This window comes from Uloborus diversus, unplaced genomic scaffold, assembly GCF_026930045.1.
Source record: "Uloborus diversus isolate 005 unplaced genomic scaffold, Udiv.v.3.1 scaffold_231, whole genome shotgun sequence".
In the NCBI taxonomy this organism is placed as follows: domain Eukaryota; kingdom Metazoa; phylum Arthropoda; class Arachnida; order Araneae; family Uloboridae; genus Uloborus; species Uloborus diversus.
This window is the reverse complement of record NW_026558386.1, coordinates 197,232-219,046: the sequence shown is the minus strand read 5'-3', so window position 1 is coordinate 219,046 and position 21,815 is coordinate 197,232. Positions and strand designations below refer to the sequence as shown.

The 21,815-nt window shown below is 35.9% G+C and overlaps 1 pseudogene; it reads right to left on the bottom strand.

The window, feature by feature from the left end:
- Positions 1 to 3,067: 3,067 nt before the first annotated feature.
- The window catches only part of LOC129233184 (neurogenic locus Notch protein-like), a 36,979-nt pseudogene continuing 18,231 nt past the window's right edge, over positions 3,068 to 21,815 (bottom strand).

The window sequence follows — 21,815 nt, the reverse complement described above, 5'->3', positions numbered from 1 at the left end:
ACACGGAATTCTACATACAATATCAGAGAATTTTATTAAATTTTTGGTCAAACGAGATATCATTAGAACTATACCGCATACTAAAAATATCAATTCTCTGATTATTTAAAGAATTTTATCACAAAACAGTATGAAAAAGCAATTACAAAATTCAAATTTTAACTTATGTGCTTCGAAAAATGCATCTCTCATTGATAGCTAAAACTAAGTAATAATTAATTTGGACATTCTTTTTTTGATGTCATAAATCTACCCACAATCCTTGGTATTGGTACTTCATTGCTTCAATGCTGACAATAACGATGAAAAAGTCCTGTCGACACCATGTCTCTCTTGTCTAACTGGTTTTGTTGGACGTATCATGTGAAAATTATTACAAAAAGTGTGCAACCTCTGCCTCCCCTTTGTTTCATTATTTACAGGAAAAAAAACTGATTTTACTAAACAAAGGCAAAGAAAAAAAAAGACTGCACTAATTAATCACGTTTGTGGGAAATGGTCAGTCTCATAAGCTTGATTCATTTAAGCAGCAAGTTTGATTCATATATTCTGATATTTTTTAATGTTAAAACTGGATTTCGTTTAGTTTTTGAGGAATTGATTCATTAACACATGCTGATTCAATTACCTGGTGCTCACTGTAACAGCATTATCCATAACTTACAGTTACTGTGTGTATATATACACACATGCCTAAAGGGTGAATTTCACCTAATTTGCCAAATGAAAGGGGGTGTTCAAAGAACCCAAGTGAAGCATAGAACCATCCATTATTCTCTCCAATTTGTAACCATAACTGAGTAGACAGAAAAAAGTGAGTAAAAAAAAACTTTTCTGATAGGAAGACCAATTTCTGAAATTATTGGAAAATCTACACACAAAATAACTACATATTTGAAAAAAAAGCAGAAAGAAATCCTATAAAATGACAATTTTTGTCATCGAGATACAGTTTTCAGCGAGCTACAAGCTTTGAAACATTTGAAGTACGCAAAGTTGAATTGGTACCAAAATCTGTACAAGGCATTTTCAAAAATAATCGTTTGAGCTACAACCGGTCATTTTAACTACATGTAAGAAAATTAAAGGCTTTCAAAATCTTTACAGCAGTACACTTAAAGCTAACACGTCAAACTATTAAAATTACAAAGCAAACTCATTAAAAATAATAATAATTGAAAACAAATTGAAAGTTGCAAGTAAAAGCATCAATGTTTCCTATATTTCATGAAAATAATCAAACAAAAGTTTAATACATATTCTAAAATTAAAGATTTAATAGTGCACAGTGCAGGGGAGGAAGAAGAATTTTGCATTTTTGGGCAGCATTTAACATTTGACGAAAAAAATATAGGAGACAATGAGAAAATATATGAAATATAGGAGAATATCTGCCAAAATGTGGAAATATAGGAGGACTATGAGCCCTGTAATCCTTAACTTCATTTATGTGACGAAGATTTCAATGCCACACACTATGTGACGTTCACGAGCCAAACGTCCCGTGCTTGATAAAACCACCCACTACTTTATCCACGATTGCCACTATTCCATTAATTATGCCTAGCATACATGTATTACCTAGTTGCCATGGTCCATCAGCATTGCTGTAATGCCTTTTAAATGACGTCTATAGTACCATAATCACACTTACGTCGGCCAAACCAACTGTGTATCTGTTCACGTGACTGATATGCTAATGACCTAAAATTGGTAATTATGTTTTTTGGACAGGTTTACAGTTTTTATATGAAGGGCTTTGTCAGTAACAGTCGTGCAGTTTAGATATATCATTTGAAATTATGTCAGTCATCTCGTACACGAGAGCACCTATCATGTTGTGTGCTGTAGTTTGTCGATGATAAAACGAACTAAAAGCGTCATAACTCCATCTCGCACCCGGCTGCATTTCATCCATACATCTTGCTACTCAACGAACTTAGACTCTTGTTGAAACAGTACATAGGTCTCGGTCAAAATTCACTCTGCAAATATTCAAGGAAATTTAGAGGGGATATTAAGTTAAGAGTCCTCAACAAATATACGAAAATCTTTCTTTTACCGTTATTTCAATCAGGGGCAAATCCAGGATTTTTTTCTTACTACCTATTTTTGTGAAAGTGCTGTATCAATAATCTATTTTTGTGAAAGTTTTTTTTATTAGCATTGTGTTTGGGATCTTTCAAAGGCTCATTCTACTTTTTGTTAAGAAAATTAGAGCAATTTAAATGGTGGTTAGAAAGGTTCAAATGTCGTTTACTATTATTTCTAACGTTTTTTTCTTGGGGGGAGGGGTAAGAGGTAGGGAAATTACCATTGTATCTCAGCTCAAATGGCATTGTACTGTATACAATTCAGGAAATCATCATCCCCCAAAACTGATGCTACGTTGCGTAAATGCAATTTGGCGAAAAACAGCTAAAAATGAGTTTAATACTATGAAAAAGTTGTTACCTAAGCGATTGTTCATTTAAATCATCTTAGCATTTCATTTTATGAGTAAACTGTGTTTTTAACAGAAAAACAAGTTTTCTATTTTAGAATACAGATTGTTGTAAAATTTTCGATTTTTTAATATTGTTTCTAGATTTTCAAAGTTAGTTTTGTAAAGCTGCTGATTTTATAACTTGATTTTTGTGAAAATACCGATTTTGAAATAAGATTTTTGTGAAGGTACCGAAAAACGGTAGTAAAATCAGCATGTATTATTGGGCCCTGTCAATACATATTTTGTAAAATAAGAAATTGGATTCCTTAGTCCCAATAGCACGGTTAAGTATCCGTATGTAGTTTGTGTGTGTGGAGAAAATTTTTTTGATCCGGGTCGATACGAAAAGCCCTCCCCTCCCTGCCCTCAACAAAAAAGTTCCCTCCTCTCCCTCGTTCGGACTAGATGACCGTCGGGACGAAACGTCCCCCCCCCCCCCCGTCCGGAACGAATGTAACCCCGTCGGGACAAAATGCCCCCCCCCCGTTCGGACCATATGTCCCCCCCGTCCGTACCAAACGCTAAAAGGGTTGCGAATCGATCGAAGGGATGCCGAGGGAACTCCACTCACCTGCTTACCGGACGCGGCGCGGGCGCCTGCTCGGGGGCGGCAAACGAGGGCGGCGCGGCACCGCGTCGGCGGGCGCCTGGTACCGCTCCACCGGCCGCCTCACTCGCCGGTCGGACGCCGGCGCGAATTGCGGCAGCGGCGGCGGTATCAGGCGCTGACGCCGGCGCAGAGTCGCGACGCCCCCAACGTCCCCGGCAACAGGACCGGCAAAGTTGTCCGGAGAACCGGCGTCGTCCGGGCGGGCGTCCTCCGGGGCGGCGGCATCCGGGCGGGGTCCCTCCGTCGGCGGCGAGGGGGAGCGCCGGGGGCTGCTGGAGGCGGAGGAGGTGGACCAGCGCCACGTGCGGAGTTCCAGGCGGGGGTCGAGCGCCGGCGATGGGGAGGCGGCGTCACGATCTGTGGAAGAGAGAAAATCGTCACTATTTAGTTTACACAACAATGGAGTTGTTATTTTTTTAAATATTTTAAAATAAAAATAATAATTTGAATTTTGTCATCTTGAATTCAAATTATGTTTTTTGCAATCATGAGTGTGTGTATATGTAGGCGTGTGTTTGCGTGTGGGGGTGTGTGTGTTTGTAGGGGATATGTGCGTGTAGGCATGTGTGTTTGTGTCTGTGTGCAGGCATGAATGCATGTGTGTATGCGTATGTCTTTCTGTATGCTTGTGTATGTGTGTAGGTGTATGCGTATGTAGCTGTGTGTTTGTGTTTCTGTGTGTGTGCATGTGTATTTGTGTATGAATGCGCGTGCGTTTGTGTAGGCGCATGTGTGGATGGTACGTGTGTTTGTGTGTAGGGGGTATGTGTATGTGTGTAGGCATTTGTGTTTGTATCTGTGTGCAGGCATGTGTAGGCCAGTGTGTATGTAGGCCTGTGTATATATGTAGGCATGGGAGGTTAACTCGGTATGAAATGTTATATTAATAAATGCTAAGCAATATAAAAAGTTTTCAAAAAAAAATTATTTTAGACTTGAAAAAAAAATCAAAAAACCTAATTTAAATCAAAAAAAAAAAAATATTTTTCACAAAAAATCCAACCTTGTTGAAAAGTGGCTTTTTCATCTTCCGTAGAAAATATACATTGTTTTTTATTGCTTTGTATTTATAAACATAAAGTTTTAAAGATTTAAAAAAGATCGAAACAGTCTTTATTAAATAAAGAAAATCCAACTTTTTTTATTAAAAAAAACAGAATAATCAGATGTTACTGAAAGTAACAGTTGTCGCAACCTACAGGGTTCGGGTTCCCGTGGTACAGGCTCCCGAGGGTCAGGCTCCCGTGTCTTGGGCTCCCGGCGTCTGAGCTCCTGCCTGCGCCTTTCACGCTCCTCGAGGCGAGACTCTAGGTCGGCCTTTTCACGACTCAACTCCGCCAAAACTGCGGAGAAGAAAAGAGAAAGCCGTCAGATCTCCGAGAAGAGGGTTTCCGCTACGGTCGCATTTTTCCCATAATGCAAAAACACTATCTGCACTGTTAAAAATTCAGAAAGATTTTCTGGTAATTGTTACTGTAAAATGGCATCGCTAACGCATCGCTGATTTTTACGGTAATTTATACCGGAGAAATAAGCGATACCAGCGCCAATTGGTTGCTGTGGCCTACCGAGGAAACCGTAAAATTTTACAGTAACATTTGATTTTTATGGTAATAGTTACTGGCAACATGGATGCCAGTAACAATTACCGTAAATTTTCCGGAAAATTTTTAACAGTGTGAATTGCGAAAATAAAGCAATGCATTTTCGCTTTTTTGCTCAAAAAAAAATAAATAAATAAATTAGTTTTTTAAATGAAGATGAAATGTATGATCCTACAGAGAAAGTGTGCATGGCGATAATCAATCTAATATTTTTTTTAAATCTTAGCTAAGATGTTTAAACTACAATTAGGTTCAATAAATTTTAGTCTTATCCAGCATTATGCCCCGCCAAAAACTGCTTTATTAGGAGGAGGGGACTGCATAAACACCAATCATGTTTTCATTTTTTATTTTATGTTTTAAAAAAATTGCTGTTTTACTTATTTCTTCAAGGATGTCACAAATGAAATATGAATTTTACTTTCAACTGGCGATAAAACACACTGAGGCATATATAAATATATGAGAATGTGTAACATTTTAGCATTTTGCTAACGTTTTTCCATCAATTTTAGCTTTTATGCTAGAGAACTTTTGAACCTAGCTTAAACCCTGCGAACACAATCCCGGAGAAAAAAGTTCCTCGACAATAACCCGATTTAGCCCTGAAAACTTCCCCGATTCTACGATCGCGGAAAGCAGTCGTAACTTGTGTGAAAAATTCTGTTATAAGTGTTTGAAAGTACCTCAGCCAACACAGGACTTCAGTTGGTAGCATTTAAAAGGTTCGTTACAGCCGGAGGATCGTTGTACCCCGGGTTCACTATAGCGGGGTTCGACTGTATTAAGGAATCAAAAATTCCCCATTTTTAAATCAAGTCATACAAAGTGACGTTCGAAAAATTCTCTTATAAGTGTTTGAAAGTACCTCAGCCAACACAGGACTTGAGTTGGTAGCATTTAAAAGGTTCGTTACAACCGAAGGATCGTTGTATAACGGGTTCACTATAGCGGGGTTCGACTGTATTAAGGAATCAAAAATTCCCCATTTTTAAATCAAGTCATACAAAGTGACGTTCGAAAAATTCTCTTATAAGTGTTTGAAAGTACCTCAGCCAACACAGGACTTCAGTTGGTAGCATTTAAAAGGTTCGTTATAGCCGGAGGATCGTTGTACCCCGGGTTCACTATAGCGGGGTTCGACTGTATTAAGGAATCAAAAATTCCCCATTTTTAAATCAAGTCATACAAAGTGACGTTCGAAAAATTCTCTTATAAGTGTTTGAAAGTACCTCAGCCAACACAGGACTTCAGTTGGTAGCATTTAAAAGGTTCGTTATAGCCGGAGGATCGTTATATCCCTGGTTCACTATAGCGGGGTTCGACTGTATTAAGGAATCAAAAATTCCCCATTTTTAAATCAAGTCATACAAAGTGACGTTCGAAAAATTCTCTTATAAGTGTTTGAAAGTACCTCAGCCAACACAGGACTTCAGTTGGTAGCATTTAAAAGGTTCGTTACAACCGAAGGATCGTTGTATAACGGGTTCACTACAGCGGGGTTCGACTGTATTAAGGAATCAAAAATTCCCCATTTTTAAATCTAGTCATACAAAGTGACGATCGAAAAATTCTCTTATAAGTGTTTGAAAGTACCTCAGCCAACACAGGACTTCAGTTGGTAGCATTTAAAAGGTTCGTTATAGCCGGAGGATCGTTGTACCCCGGGTTCACTATAGTGGGGTTTGACTGTATTAAGGAATCAAAAATTCCCCATTTTTAAATCAGGTCATACAAAGTGACGTTCGAAAAATTCTCTTATAAGTGTTTGAAAGTACCTCAGCCAACACAGGACTTCAGTTGGTAGCATTTAAAAGGTTCGTTATAGCCGGAGGATCGTTGTACCCCGGGTTCACTATAGTGGGGTTTGACTGTATTAAGGAATCAAAAATTCCCCATTTTTAAATCAGGTCATACAAAGTGACGTTCGAAAAATTCTCTTATAAGTGTTTGAAAGTACCTCAGCCAACACAGGACTTCAGTTGGTAGCATTTAAAAGGTTCATTACAACCGGAGGATCGTTATATCCCTGGTTCACTATAGCGGGGTTCGACTGTATTAAGGAATCAAAAATTCCCCATTTTTAAATCAAGTCATACAAAGTGACGTTCGAAAAATTCTCTTATAAGTGTTTGAAAGTACCTCAGCCAACACGGGACTTCAGTTGGTAGCATTTAAAAGGTTCGTTACAACCGAAGGATCGTTGTATAACGGGTTCACTATAGCGGGGTTCGACTGTATTAAGGAATCAAAAATTCCCCATTTTTAAATCAAGTCATACAAAGTGACATTCGAAAAATTCTCTTATAAGTGTTTGAAAGTACCTCAGCCAACACAGGACTTCAGTTGGTAGCATTTAAAAGGTTCATTACAACCGGAGGATCGTTATATCCCTGGTTCACTATAGTGGGGTTCGACTGTATTAAGGAATCAAAAATTCCCCATTTTTAAATCAAGTCATACAAAGTTACGTTCGAAAAATTCTCTTATAAGTGTTTGAAAGTACCTCAGCCAACACAGGACTTCAGTTGGTAGCATTTAAAAGGTTCGTTACAACCGGAGGATCGTTCTATCCCGGGTTCACTATAGCGGGGTTCGACTGTATTAAGGAATCAAAAATTCCCCATTTTTAAATCAAGTCATACAAAGTGACGTTCGAAAAATTCTCTTATAAGTGTTTGAAAGTACCTCAGCCAACACAGGACTTGAGTTGGTAGCATTTAAAAGGTTCGTTACAGCCGGAGGATCGTTGTACCCCGGGTTCACAATAGCGGGGTTCGACTGTATTAAGGAATCAAAAATTCCCCATTTTTAAATCAAGTCATACAAAGTGACGTTCGAAAAATTCTCTTATAAGTGTTTGAAAGTACCTCAGCCAACACAGGACTTCAGTTGGTAGCATTTAAAAGGTTCGTTACAACCGGAGGATCGTTCTATCCCGGGTTCACTATAGCGGGGTTCGACTGTATTAAGGAATCAAAAATTCCCCATTTTTAAATCAAGTCATACAAAGTGACGTTCGAAAAATTCTCTTATAAGTGTTTGAAAGTACCTCAGGCAACACAGGACTTCAGTTGGTAGCATTTAAAAGGTTCGTTACAGCCGGAGGATCGTTATATCCCGGGTTCACTATAGCGGGGTTCGACTGTATTAAGGAATCAAAATTTCCCCATTTTTAAATCAAGTCATACAAAGTGACGTTCGAAAAATTCTCTTATAAGTGTTTGAAAGTACCTCAGCCAACACAGGACTTCAGTTGGTAGCATTTAAAAGGTTCGTTACAACCGAAGGATCGTTGTATAACGGGTTCACTATAGCGGGGTTCGACTGTATTAAGGAATCAAAAATTCCCCATTTTTAAATCAAGTCATACAAAGTGACGTTCGAAAAATTCTCTAATAAGTGTTTGAAAGTACCTCAGCCAACACAGGACTTCAGTTGGTAGCATTTAAAAGGTTCGTTACAACCGGAGGATCGTTATATCCCGGGTTCACTATAGCGGGGTTCGACTGTATTAAGGAATCAAAAATTCCCCATTTTTAAATCAAGTCATACAAAGTGACATTCGAAAAATTCTCTTATAAGTGTTTGAAAGTACCTCAGCCAACACAGGACTTCAGTTGGTAGCATTTAAAAGGTTCATTACAACCGGAGGATCGTTATATCCCTGGTTCACTATAGTGGGGTTCGACTGTATTAAGGAATCAAAAATTCCCCATTTTTAAATCAAGTCATACAAAGTTACGTTCGAAAAATTCTCTTATAAGTGTTTGAAAGTACCTCAGCCAACACAGGACTTCAGTTGGTAGCATTTAAAAGGTTCGTTACAACCGGAGGATCGTTCTATCCCGGGTTCACTATAGCGGGGTTCGACTGTATTAAGGAATCAAAAATTCCCCATTTTTAAATCAAGTCATACAAAGTTACGTTCGAAAAATTCTCTTATAAGTGTTTGAAAGTACCTCAGCCAACACAGGACTTCAGTTGGTAGCATTTAAAAGGTTCGTTACAACCGGAGGATCGTTCTATCCCGGGTTCACTATAGCGGGGTTCGACTGTATTAAGGAATCAAAAATTCCCCATTTTTAAATCAAGTCATACAAAGTTACGTTCGAAAAATTCTCTTATAAGTGTTTGAAAGTACCTCAGCCAACACAGGACTTCAGTTGGTAGCATTTAAAAGGTTCGTTACAACCGGAGGATCGTTCTATCCCGGGTTCACTATAGCGGGGTTCGACTGTATTAAGGAATCAAAAATTCCCCATTTTTAAATCAAGTCATACAAAGTTACGTTCGAAAAATTCTCTTATAAGTGTTTGAAAGTACCTCAGCCAACACAGGACTTGAGTTGGTAGCATTTAAAAGGTTCGTTACAGCCGGAGGATCGTTGTACCCCGGGTTCACAATAGCGGGGTTCGACTGTATTAAGGAATCAAAAATTCCCCATTTTTAAATCAAGTCATACAAAGTGACGTTCGAAAAATTCTCTTATAAGTGTTTGAAAGTACCTCAGCCAACACAGGACTTCAGTTGGTAGCATTTAAAAGGTTCGTTACAACCGAAGGATCGTTGTATAACGGGTTCACTATAGCGGGGTTCGACTGTATTAAGGAATCAAAAATTCCCCATTTTTAAATCAAGTCATACAAAGTGACGTTCGAAAAATTCTCTAATAAGTGTTTGAAAGTACCTCAGCCAACACAGGACTTCAGTTGGTAGCATTTAAAAGGTTCGTTACAACCGGAGGATCGTTATATCCCGGGTTCACTATAGCGGGGTTCGACTGTATTAAGGAATCAAAAATTCCCCATTTTTAAATCAAGTCATACAAAGTGACATTCGAAAAATTCTCTTATAAGTGTTTGAAAGTACCTCAGCCAACACAGGACTTCAGTTGGTAGCATTTAAAAGGTTCATTACAACCGGAGGATCGTTATATCCCTGGTTCACTATAGTGGGGTTCGACTGTATTAAGGAATCAAAAATTCCCCATTTTTAAATCAAGTCATACAAAGTTACGTTCGAAAAATTCTCTTATAAGTGTTTGAAAGTACCTCAGCCAACACAGGACTTCAGTTGGTAGCATTTAAAAGGTTCGTTACAACCGGAGGATTGTTCTATCCCGGGTTCACTATAGCGGGGTTCGACTGTATTAAGGAATCAAAAATTCCCCATTTTTAAATCAAGTCATACAAAGTGACGTTCGAAAAATTCTCTTATAAGTGTTTGAAAGTACCTCAGGCAACACAGGACTTCAGTTGGTAGCATTTAAAAGGTTCGTTACAGCCGGAGGATCGTTATATCCCGGGTTCACTATAGCGGGGTTCGACTGTATTAAGGAATCAAAATTTCCCCATTTTTAAATCAAGTCATACAAAGTGACGTTCGAAAAATTCTCTTATAAGTGTTTGAAAGTACCTCAGCCAACACAGGACTTCAGTTGGTAGCATTTAAAAGGTTCGTTACAACCGAAGGATCGTTGTATAACGGGTTCACTATAGCGGGGTTCGACTGTATTAAGGAATCAAAAATTCCCCATTTTTAAATCAAGTCATACAAAGTGACGTTCGAAAAATTCTCTAATAAGTGTTTGAAAGTACCTCAGCCAACACAGGACTTCAGTTGGTAGCATTTAAAAGGTTCGTTACAACCGGAGGATCGTTATATCCCGGGTTCACTATAGCGGGGTTCGACTGTATTAAGGAATCAAAAATTCCCCATTTTTAAATCAAGTCATACAAAGTGACATTCGAAAAATTCTCTTATAAGTGTTTGAAAGTACCTCAGCCAACACAGGACTTCAGTTGGTAGCATTTAAAAGGTTCATTACAACCGGAGGATCGTTATATCCCTGGTTCACTATAGTGGGGTTCGACTGTATTAAGGAATCAAAAATTCCCCATTTTTAAATCAAGTCATACAAAGTTACGTTCGAAAAATTCTCTTATAAGTGTTTGAAAGTACCTCAGCCAACACAGGACTTCAGTTGGTAGCATTTAAAAGGTTCGTTACAACCGGAGGATCGTTCTATCCCGGGTTCACTATAGCGGGGTTCGACTGTATTAAGGAATCAAAAATTCCCCATTTTTAAATCAAGTCATACAAAGTGACGTTCGAAAAATTCTCTTATAAGTGTTTGAAAGTACCTCAGGCAACACAGGACTTCAGTTGGTAGCATTTAAAAGGTTCGTTACAGCCGGAGGATCGTTATATCCCGGGTTCACTATAGCGGGGTTCGACTGTATTAAGGAATCAAAATTTCCCCATTTTTAAATCAAGTCATACAAAGTGACGTTCGAAAAATTCTCTTATAAGTGTTTGAAAGTACCTCAGCCAACACAGGACTTCAGTTGGTAGCATTTAAAAGGTTCGTTACAACCGAAGGATCGTTGTATAACGGGTTCACTATAGCGGGGTTCGACTGTATTAAGGAATCAAAAATTCCCCATTTTTAAATCAAGTCATACAAAGTGACGTTCGAAAAATTCTCTTATAAGTGTTTGAAAGTACCTCAGCCAACACAGGACTTCAGTTGGTAGCATTTAAAAGGTTCGTTACAACCGAAGGATCTTTGTATAACGGGTTCACTATAGCGGGGTTCGACTGTATTAAGGAATCAAAAATTCCCCATTTTTAAATCAAGTCATACAAAGTGACGTTCGAAAAATTCTCTTATAAGTGTTTGAAAGTACCTCAGCCAACACAGGACTTCAGTTGGTAGCATTTAAAAGGTTCGTTACAACCGGAGGATCGTTATATCCCGGGTTCACTATAGCGGGGTTCGACTGCATCATGGGGGTGCAAGTTTAGTGATGTGTTCAAGACGGAAAATATTTTCAGTCCCCCCCCCCCTGCATGCGGGCTTAAGAAAAAATTTGTATGCATAAATGTTGCAGATTTTAACAATGCCAGTTTTAGAATGTTTGATTTAAATTTTAAGCCTTTAAAATTGTAATATTTAAGTGTTTTGTCATCATAATTCCAAAAAATCTAAAATCCGACCAAAAAAAGGTGTGTGTGGGGGGGGGGAGGTCTGGGGGCTCTCCCCCAGAAATTTTTTCAAATTTAAGTCCAAAAAACGCTGTGGTAGGCCATTTTGGTAAAGATCAGAGAAAGGAGGGGTTCAGGGACTCTTACATCAATTATTTCAAACTGATAGTCCCAAAATCACAATATTGGGCAACCTTCAAAAAATATTAAAGAAAGAGGGGAAGGGGAGGGGACGCTATGGGATTTCCCCGAAATTGAAGATTTAAAAACGAAATCGTAATTTAAATTTCACAACGTTTATACGCTTTTTGAATGCACTACTTAAGGGATAGAGTTCAGGAACCCTCCTTTGGCAATATTTCAAAATTGAAGTTTCCAAAACGCAATTTTAGTTGATGTTGGATAATGTAAGGGGTAAAAGCGTTTGCAGCATCCCACCATTAGTTTTTTGCCGATCGTAAACATTTTTATTGTAGCAATAAAATCGCTTAGGACATAAGATTTTCACTTTTGCAACATAAATCAGTTCTGATTCGAAAGCCTACCCAAGGTAGCGCCAATAAACTAGAAAAGAAGGAAAGGTGGGGGAAGGGTAAGGCCGACTAATGATAATGAACTGTCACCATTCCCCACAGTCTTCATTTGAAAAAGAATTCTTTTATAAGATAGCAGGTGGTGAAATTAGCAATAAAAAATCGCTTCAGGGAAGTAGATATATTTTTTAAACAAGATACCCTTTCCAACATTCATTAATTAAAAAAAGAAATAGGGGAACTGAATCCTAACCCCAGGCAGGGTTCCCGAATCACATCCCTCTTAAGGCACTCAAATATAGCCTGAAGTGGCGCTTTAAATATTTCAGCATCAAAGAATTTTCGGAAGACAACTCCCAAACCCCTTCCTCACCACAAATTTCCTAAATTTCAATTTTGAAGTTTCAGTTTCTAAATTGTTTTGTAGGAATAGTTCCCCTCTTACCTATCAATGTAAGCTATAAGTTTTCTATGTTTTATGATGCTGGTATTAAGTCAATTTTAAAACACACTCCAGGTGTGTTTGTTGGGAGCAGTGTTGTAAAAATGTTTTCCTAGGGTGAAGTCAATGGGGTTGTTTCCTTCAGTCAAAAGTAGTATTTTGTCACTGAAATTAATAGAATAAGCAAAAAAATAACATGGACTTAGAAAATACTTTCATTTTCCTAACAATTATTTTTTAATTAATTTTTTTAAATGTCCGATTCTTCAAACAAGACTTGGTCTTTATGACGTCACAAATGATGCACTATGGCGCATCTTTCTACCGCATTTCCATGTTATGATAATCAAGAAGCGAATTACAATTGCGCTCTAGGCTTGATATCAACCACATCGTTGCCAATACACGTGAATAAAGATGCGAATTAAATATTTTGGACCGTGATGGCAACACTGAATGGCATTTCATCATTTGTGATGTCATCGGCAAAAGCGTTAAGGGGCCGTGGTAGCCCGATCGGTAGAGTGTCGGATTCGGAGCCGGAGGGCCTCGGGTTCGAACCTCGATGGTCGAAGACCCACCGTCGTCAATAAAGGGGACTGGGCGACGTTAAATATGCTCGTGGTCTCAATGTCCTCCAAGTGAAACGATACCTCTGGGGGTGCTAATTTCAGGTAGCTATTAGCTCCTGGATTAGTTCAAAATTCTCATTAACTGTTGGATCCGGTGGTGGTGCTGCCATCTATCGGTACAAAAAATAATGGAGGCAAGGCACTTAGTATGCAGATCCCTCGACATAATACAGTTGTAGTCAGTTATGACTCGGAATCGAATCGAAAAGCGTTAAACAATGAAAGAGCACTTATTTAAGTAATTTTTTAAAAATATAAAACTTAAAGAAATTATTTTAAAAACGGTCAAATTCTATGTTTTTAAGCACGCTCTTTCAGAAAAAAATACTTTTAAAATTTTGGAAACGACCTCATTCTCTGGATGGCTCCAATAAATATCAACTTCAAATTCATGCAAGGAAACCATTAAACATTTTTAAAAGTATTTTTCATAAATGATTAGAAATGCTTAACAAAAATATTTTAATGATTTTTCAAAAATTATGCTCAAAACACTCTTTATTTTAATATATTTTTATATTCACAAGTCAACTTCCAAAAGTCATAATAAATTTTAAGAACAACTTACATCAGCACAGATGCATGCATGTCCTTGAGCTACACTTGTGCAAACACCTCCATTTAAACAAGGATTGGAAGCACAGAAATTTATCTTTGATTCACAATGGCGTCCCATGTACCCAGGTTTACAGTCACAACGATAGTCATTGATCAACTGAACACAGTCTTGAGTTCCAATAGCATAACAAGGATTCGAAAGACATTCATTCACATCTCCTTCACACCTTCAAAATAAGAGATATTGCATTCTATACAAAAATCTATTAAAATAGAAACAAAGCAATTCAGGGAAAGAATATTGTTTTGAACCACAATATTCTAATAATTGAAAACCTTTTAAGTTAACAGTTAACAAATCATTTTTGATACTGACTTTAAGTTCACTATATCTCAGGAAAACCCTTAAAATAAAAACAACTAATTCAAAAAATATTTTAGCTAACATGATTTATTTCAAAGAAATTAAATACTATTTTTATAGTACTACTATTATTATTGAAAAAAAAGGGACAATATAAAGTTAAAGTGTCAAGACGGCATGGGAAAAAAAGGAACATTTAAATTAATTTTTAGCACTAAAAATATTAATTAAATGGCTGAAATGAACTTGCAAATCACACTTACTACATTTTAGTACAGTAACTTACCTTGGACCAACAAAGCCTGGTGGACACTGGCATTCGTAATTTCCAACTTTATCAATGCATGTACCTCCATGATGACAAGCTCCTTCGAAACATTCATTAATATTTATTTCACATAAGATACCTTGAGTTCCATGAGGACAAGAACATACAAAACTATTGACAAGATCATGACAAGTCCCCCCATTTCTACATTGATTGGGAAAGCAGACATCGATGTTATGTTCACAATTCAGTCCTGTAAAAATGAATCAATAAATTTCAAATAATTTTATAATTAGAGATAGTTAAAAAATCCAATTATATAAACCTTCAAATTAACAAAATCAATGCCAACAAAGCAGTTATCTATATTTTTTCCAGCATTTATAATGTACACATCATTGATAGTATCTCTATTGCATCTTACACACAAACAAGAATAAGAACATACAGCCTCTACTAAAAAAATAGCTGTTTCGCAATGAACTTAATTGTATACAGAAATAATACTACAGCAAAACACAAAAACTTCATCTTAAAATGTGCAAAAAATTTCATGGAAAATGATATGTTAAAAGATGAGAATAATAAGTTCCATTAAAACTCCAATAGGATAAATATATTTAAAGAGAAAAATATCGCAATTTTTATATTGTTTCAGTTTTGTTTATTAAAAATATATTCAAACCATACTTCCATTAAAACTATACAGCACAATAACAGAATGCAGTTGTTGATTTTTTTCTCACAAAAAAAATAAAACTAATCTTTGAAATAAGTAAATAAAAATATGGTTTTCACTTTTCAGCAAAAATGAGCTGAATGTATTGGAAGAATTCAAAATTAAATTACCATTAAAAAAAATGTTCACTTCCTTATAAAACAGGAGAAAATAAGACACAGGAAATCGTTAAACAGAGCCACGTAAAATGTGAATAGATTATTAAATGAAATATCAGTTATCTTTACGAGGCAAAATACAAAATACAAACAGCCAATATAATGCATTAAATTACTAACCTTTGAAGCCTGGTGGACAAGAACAAGAGTATCTTCCAACAAGATCTTTACATGTAGCTCCATTATGACAAGGCTGTGAAGAACATTCATTGATTTCATGCTGACAATAACTGCCTTCATACCCAGTTACACAAATACATCTATGACTGTTGCCTATATCTTCACACCTGCCACCATTTTGACACAAATTTCCAAGTGAAGTACCTACAAAGGAAAAAATAAATCTGCATTAGGTCTATAATACTGGAAAAACAATTTTTCTCCGGTGGAAGGAGGTTTTGTCAATCATAGGTCCTTACATGAAAATGTTTTTCATGTAAGGGCCATGGGTGCCCATTCACAAAATTGCAAGGGGGGGGGCTCAGATATTTTAACTATGGTTTAGCAGGATAATTTCCCCATGGAAACAGATTTCAGGACAGATTAGTGTCACTAAAATTTGAAATTTTTAATAACTTATTCATTAACGTCTGGAGAAGAAATGTTTTTACATTTTTTCAAAGAAAAAAGTACTGAAAGCAAGGAAGTTCTAGTTTCTAAGGGGGGCTCGAGCCCCCCCCCCCTGCCCCCTTTATAGGCGCCCTTGGTATATAGGCGCCTTATGATTGGTATAAGGCCCCTATATAGGCGCCTTATGATTGGTATAAGGCCCCTATATAGGCGCCTTATGATTGATGTTGTGGCATGAGATTAGAGCTCGAAACCATGACCTTATCGGCGCATTGTTTGTCACACAAAAGCAGTACTGTTTGGATAAACCAAATGAATGTATTTTGTGTTTAGTGACTGTGTTGTTTCTTTTTTTTTAAACTGTTTTATTTCCTGGTTCGTTTAATACTGTGTTTGTAGGAATCTTCGCTAAAAATACATTTAGTACACAATTTTTATGAGCTACAAAATGCACATTTTCAGATTAAGACGTTTAAAGATTTGTCAAAGACCAAATCTAAACACAAGTGGTTTTTAATGATGTAAAAAAAAACTGTATACAACATTAACAGTAGAATTAGCAAAACAATGCCAGCATCAATTACTACTTTAATAAGAATACTAGTCGACCCGTGCGGAACTCCGCACTGTGCTTCAAATCGTTTCATAAGGCATTTCGCTCTTTAAGAATTTCAAAGAAAGAACATTATGAAGAAGAACCGAAAAAAAAGTAAGCGCAGAAGAGAAGGCATGTAATTTAAAGACATCAGTAACAAAACCTCGTTAAATACAACGTTGTGATAATTTGATCATAGCTCCCCTTTTAATCGTACATATTTTCAATGCAAACATGAATGTCATTAAAAGTGTGGCTGAGTGGTGACTCGTGAAAAAGCAATAATTGTGCATGTGAAAAAACAGGCTGTGGCAAATACAGTCCTGCACATGTCAGCATCTGACGGGAAAAAAAGAAACATTAAAGAGATATTTATTGGCACGTATTCGAATTGGCGCCATTCTGACTAACAGCCCGACACCCCAACAAACCTAGCAATTGCGCCTTCCTTTTCGAAAGCTATTCATTGATGGAATGCGTAGTAAAAACAGCAAAAAAGCTTTTTTCCAAAAAAAATAATAATAATAAGATCATGCATCTGTGTTTTGTCATTAACCAGCATGATACGATTTAAAATTATTCGCAAAGCATGGAATTTGATTAAAGAATGACGAAGATTTCACGTAGCGATTGAAACAAACATTCTAGAGAAGTAATAAATTTGATTGAAAATAAGTGTTTTTATCTTTGAATATTGAACTATTTCAGGTAAAAGGTTGCTTTAACCGTTACGGCTTAATGCCCTCACATGTTTCTCTTTTAATCGAACACTTCAAAAATTCAAAACCAAAACCAGTTGAACTGAGTCCGTTCTTAAGTGTAATTTTTCGAACGTAGACAAAATGTATTTTTTTTTCAGCAGAAAGCAGAGGAGTAGAAAATAATTTCTTGCTAATGAAGTTGATAATACTTTTAATGCTTTATATCGTATTCGCGCGAATAAAAAAATAAAGGTTTACTGAGTGAAACTCATAGTTTTAATCGGGCGTAGTATTTTTTCATTTGTACAAAAGGTCGAACACTGCTATTAGAAACATGTACATTTTAGCATACAATAAAAATGTTTTTCTGCACAAAAAGGATTTCTTTAGGTAAATCAAATACTTTTTTATGCTTACATTATGTTGAGTGGTCTGGCTGTAGTCAAAGAACACAGTTCGATTAACAATCAAATTATCCGAATGATAACTGTAGCCTGCATAAAGGAGTCGAAACACCAAGTAGCATTCCCACTGCATTTATTTTATTAGGTGTGTTTGTTATGAGCACATGTAATGCGTAATACTAATATAAATTTGATATTATGTCGGACAGCCCAAGCTTGCCCGAAGTTCAGATAGTTTATAGCCGAATGCTCTACCGATAAAAATTATCAATTAAACCGAACAACTAAGTCCAGTGCTGTTAAGCTTTATTAAAATATGAACACACACAAAGGCTATATTTTTTTTTTTTTTTGCCGAAAGCGACGTAAAAATTGGAAAACTGCATTAGAACTTTGCTCTAAAAAATGCATAAGAAGAACTACAGGCAGCATCAAGGTTTTGAAACAGCAAGAGGCGATTTCGAAAACTTGAATTTTCGACCGTAAGTCTTTTTTTCGTCATTGGACAGCCTGATAAGTTTTAAAATGAGAGGGGATTAGTATATAAGATAAGATATTGAAGAAAATTGTTTTTTTTTTTTTAATTTTTACAATTTGTTATCGCAGGCTGCATAAACTGTTATAACTTAGGTGGCAGCACGTGTTCATCATTTAACAGCACGGTTAAAATAAAAAATAAAATGAACTATGCTCTTTTTTAAGCGTAGCTTTTCGAATGTAGTAAAAATGTGATAAGCTATTTGTTTTTTAGCAAAAAGAAGAAAATATATATATTTTACCCTTCAAATTGAGGTAGTATTTTATTTATTTGTACAAAGAGTCAAAAACTCATTAGAAGAATATACATTTCAATATACGGTTTATTATTTTTTTTCTGAACAAAAAACAATTCTATTGTAGTCTGAAATCTTAAACCTGTTACTTATATTTTCGCTTACATTATGCTTTAATTTTCTTTCCAGAGACAAAGCTTCAGAAAAAAAAAAAAAACGTGCAATTTCGAAGTAATTTAGCACAAAATCACTGAATGTTTTCATGTCAGCAAGGAGCATTTCCTTCGCATTTATTCTATTCCCTCATAGGTGTTATTCATTTAATTCAGTATTCATGTAATGCGCGATATTTCTCTAATTTTTTTGTTGCAGCTTGTCCGGACGTGGGCCCGAACACGCATTCTCCCGGTTACGAAGAGAACGCTCTGCCGATCAAGATACTCAGCTCTGTCGGTCATAGCGCAAATTAAAGTTATAAGTTTGACCGAAAACCTTATTCTGGTTCTTTAAAACAGTTTTTTCGGCTAAAAGAAACAATTTTTAGACCTTGGGTCTATTTTTCGTCAGTAGCCAGCACCATAAGCTATAAAATTAGCCGTAAATCAAAGAAATCGATCAAGAATTGAGGGAAATTTGGCGTAGAAACCAAAAACAGGCTACAGAAATAATATATAAAGCTTTTCTTATAACTTTTTACTTTGCTTTCAGATTTACTTTTAATTTATTCTAGTAGAAAGAGCATTAGTTTATTTAATTTTGAAAAATACAGTGAAGCACCGTTTATACGTTTCTGAAGGGACTGTATGAAAAAAGCATGCAAATGAAAAAAACTTATAGCAGGATACATTAATATGTATTAAACTCTGCAGGGACTAAATTAAAAAATGTATAAATGATAAAAAGGCATAAAAGAGAAACATATAACCGGTGCTTCACTGTATTAGTCATAAAGGTTACAAGTAAAATATAAGTATATGAACATTTGGTATCAACATTTTACAAGCATTGCTTATTTTGAATGACTTGAATAGCTTAACTTTTGTCCATATGTTATTCCAGCGCACTGCCACTCAAAATTATGGAAATGAAATTTCTTTACAGTTATACTGGAATTTTAATTTTTCCTTTTAAAAAGTAATTTCCTCAGATTTGGAAAGAGAGAAGACGCAATGAAGGAAAAGATGTAACCAGACCTGTAATCAAAATAAAAACTAAAATGATACCTTTCTTCAAAGCTGCATCTGAGCAAGAGACCATGCTAACATCACATAACAATCCCGTCCATCCAGGCTTGCATGTGCATCCATAAGTATTATTAATCTGCTTACATGTTGCTCCGTTCATACAAGGACTTGTGCTACACCAATCTACAAAATTCTGCATAAAAATAAAAAATGAAAGAATTAGAGAGTAATAGAACAGTAAATTCAAAATGATTTATATCAGTAGTTCACAGCCTTTTTGAATCCATTGTCCTCCTCTAGAGGTTGTCTGACACCTCCGCCCCCTTCTTCCTTGAAAATAACGTAACATGCCGCAAGTGGACAATTATTAAAAATATAAATGTCTAATTTTAATTATAAATAAAATCTATGTGGTGAACAATTTCATCCAAACTTAATTAAAAACAAAAATAAACATAAAAATAAACATCTTTTGTACTTTTTTTTCTTTTTTCTTTTACAAAATTGACAAATATTTGAAGGGAAACACTTAACTAAGATCATTGACAAACTTTTTAGAAACAGAAGTACATTTTTTATGAAATTATTTTCTTTTCTAAATGGGAGTTTGGAGGAATTAAAAACTCTGACACTTACAATTAAAAAAAAGTGAAAATTTGAAAATTCATTAACTTTGAATGAATGATAATATATGTACTTACTTATGGCTCAACTGAGGCGTGAGGAGGAAGCTCATGAACTTTAATTTGTCTCTTTTTTAACTTGTGATTCCCAGTCTGAACTCTGAACAATAAGTTTCATATAAGTTTTCAGTTTTGATATTTGCTGGCTTTTTATTATTATAATTCTACCTTTTAAATACTCATCATTCCCTTATTGCCCCCTTGAGGAGCCAAATCGCCCCTTTGGGTCCAATCGCCGCCCAGGTTGGGAACTACCGATTTATGTCAACAAAAGATGTTTGTGGATAATAAAAGATTTAACAAAAGAAATAAAATAATAAATGCAACTTACTTCACACTGTAAACCTGTGAATCCAAATGGACAGTGACATGTAAAAGAGCCGATGTGGTCAACACAAGTGGCGCCGTGACGACATGGTTGTGAATCACACTCGTTAATATGAAGTTGGCAGTCACTTCCAGTATATCCAGGAGCACACCGACAAGTATAATTATTTATGCCATCAATGCAAGTGCCTCCATTAATACAAGAGCTAAAAACAAGGTTATAAACAGTGTATTAGTATACATTTTTAAAACAATCACATTTATTTTGTAGTAAACTACCGCCCTAAGCTAGGGCTAAGGCAGAAATACTGAAAATACACCACCAGCTCTCATTCCATCCGAGGACTGCAGTGAGTTGAACAGCACCATTGCTGTGGTCACTCATCTGGTGTGCTAATTCTACATTAGCTATCAGTTTGTTTGGCTCTCTTGGCTCTCTTAAGAGGTTTTTCGCCTCCAGCTCATGTGATTCCTATTCCGAACTGATGAGTGCTAAAAAGCACGAAACTGCAGCCCTCGGATGGAAAAACTGAGCTGGTGGTGTATTTTCAGCAATTACATTTATGTTTGTGAGGAAATATTTATTTCCTCATTATCACTTATGTAAATGTAGTAAAACCTTACATTGGTACACATTTTTAGAAAAATTACATTTATGTGTTTGTAGGGAAATATTTTTTTCCTCGTTATCACTTATGTAAATGTAGTAAAACCTTATATCTAATGTAGTGCTATCAATATAGACAAAAGCATTCAAGTCATGACTATAGTATTAAAAAAACATAAACAAACAAAACCCCACCTGGACTTGCCAATCTTACAAAATTGAAAATCAAGAAAAATAAAAATGAAAAAGTAAGAGAATTTTTTGTACTTGAAACCAAATGATTGTTCATACAAAATTGATAGTTTTCATGTTCTTAGACACAAATCACAAAAAAAAAGACATTTTAATTTTTAAGTTCAAGATTTATTTACCATATTACAACTTTAGACATAAATCACAAAAAATAAATAAATAAATAAATACAGTAGACTCCCGATTATCCGCGAGCGGTTTATCCGCGAATCAATCAACAATCACGAACATGTATTTTCGCAGTAAAAAGCGAATACCAGTGGCCTTTTTTTTTTTTTTTGAAAAATTGTAAATTTACACTCAATTGTTTTTGCTTGATTGATTCAATTTAAT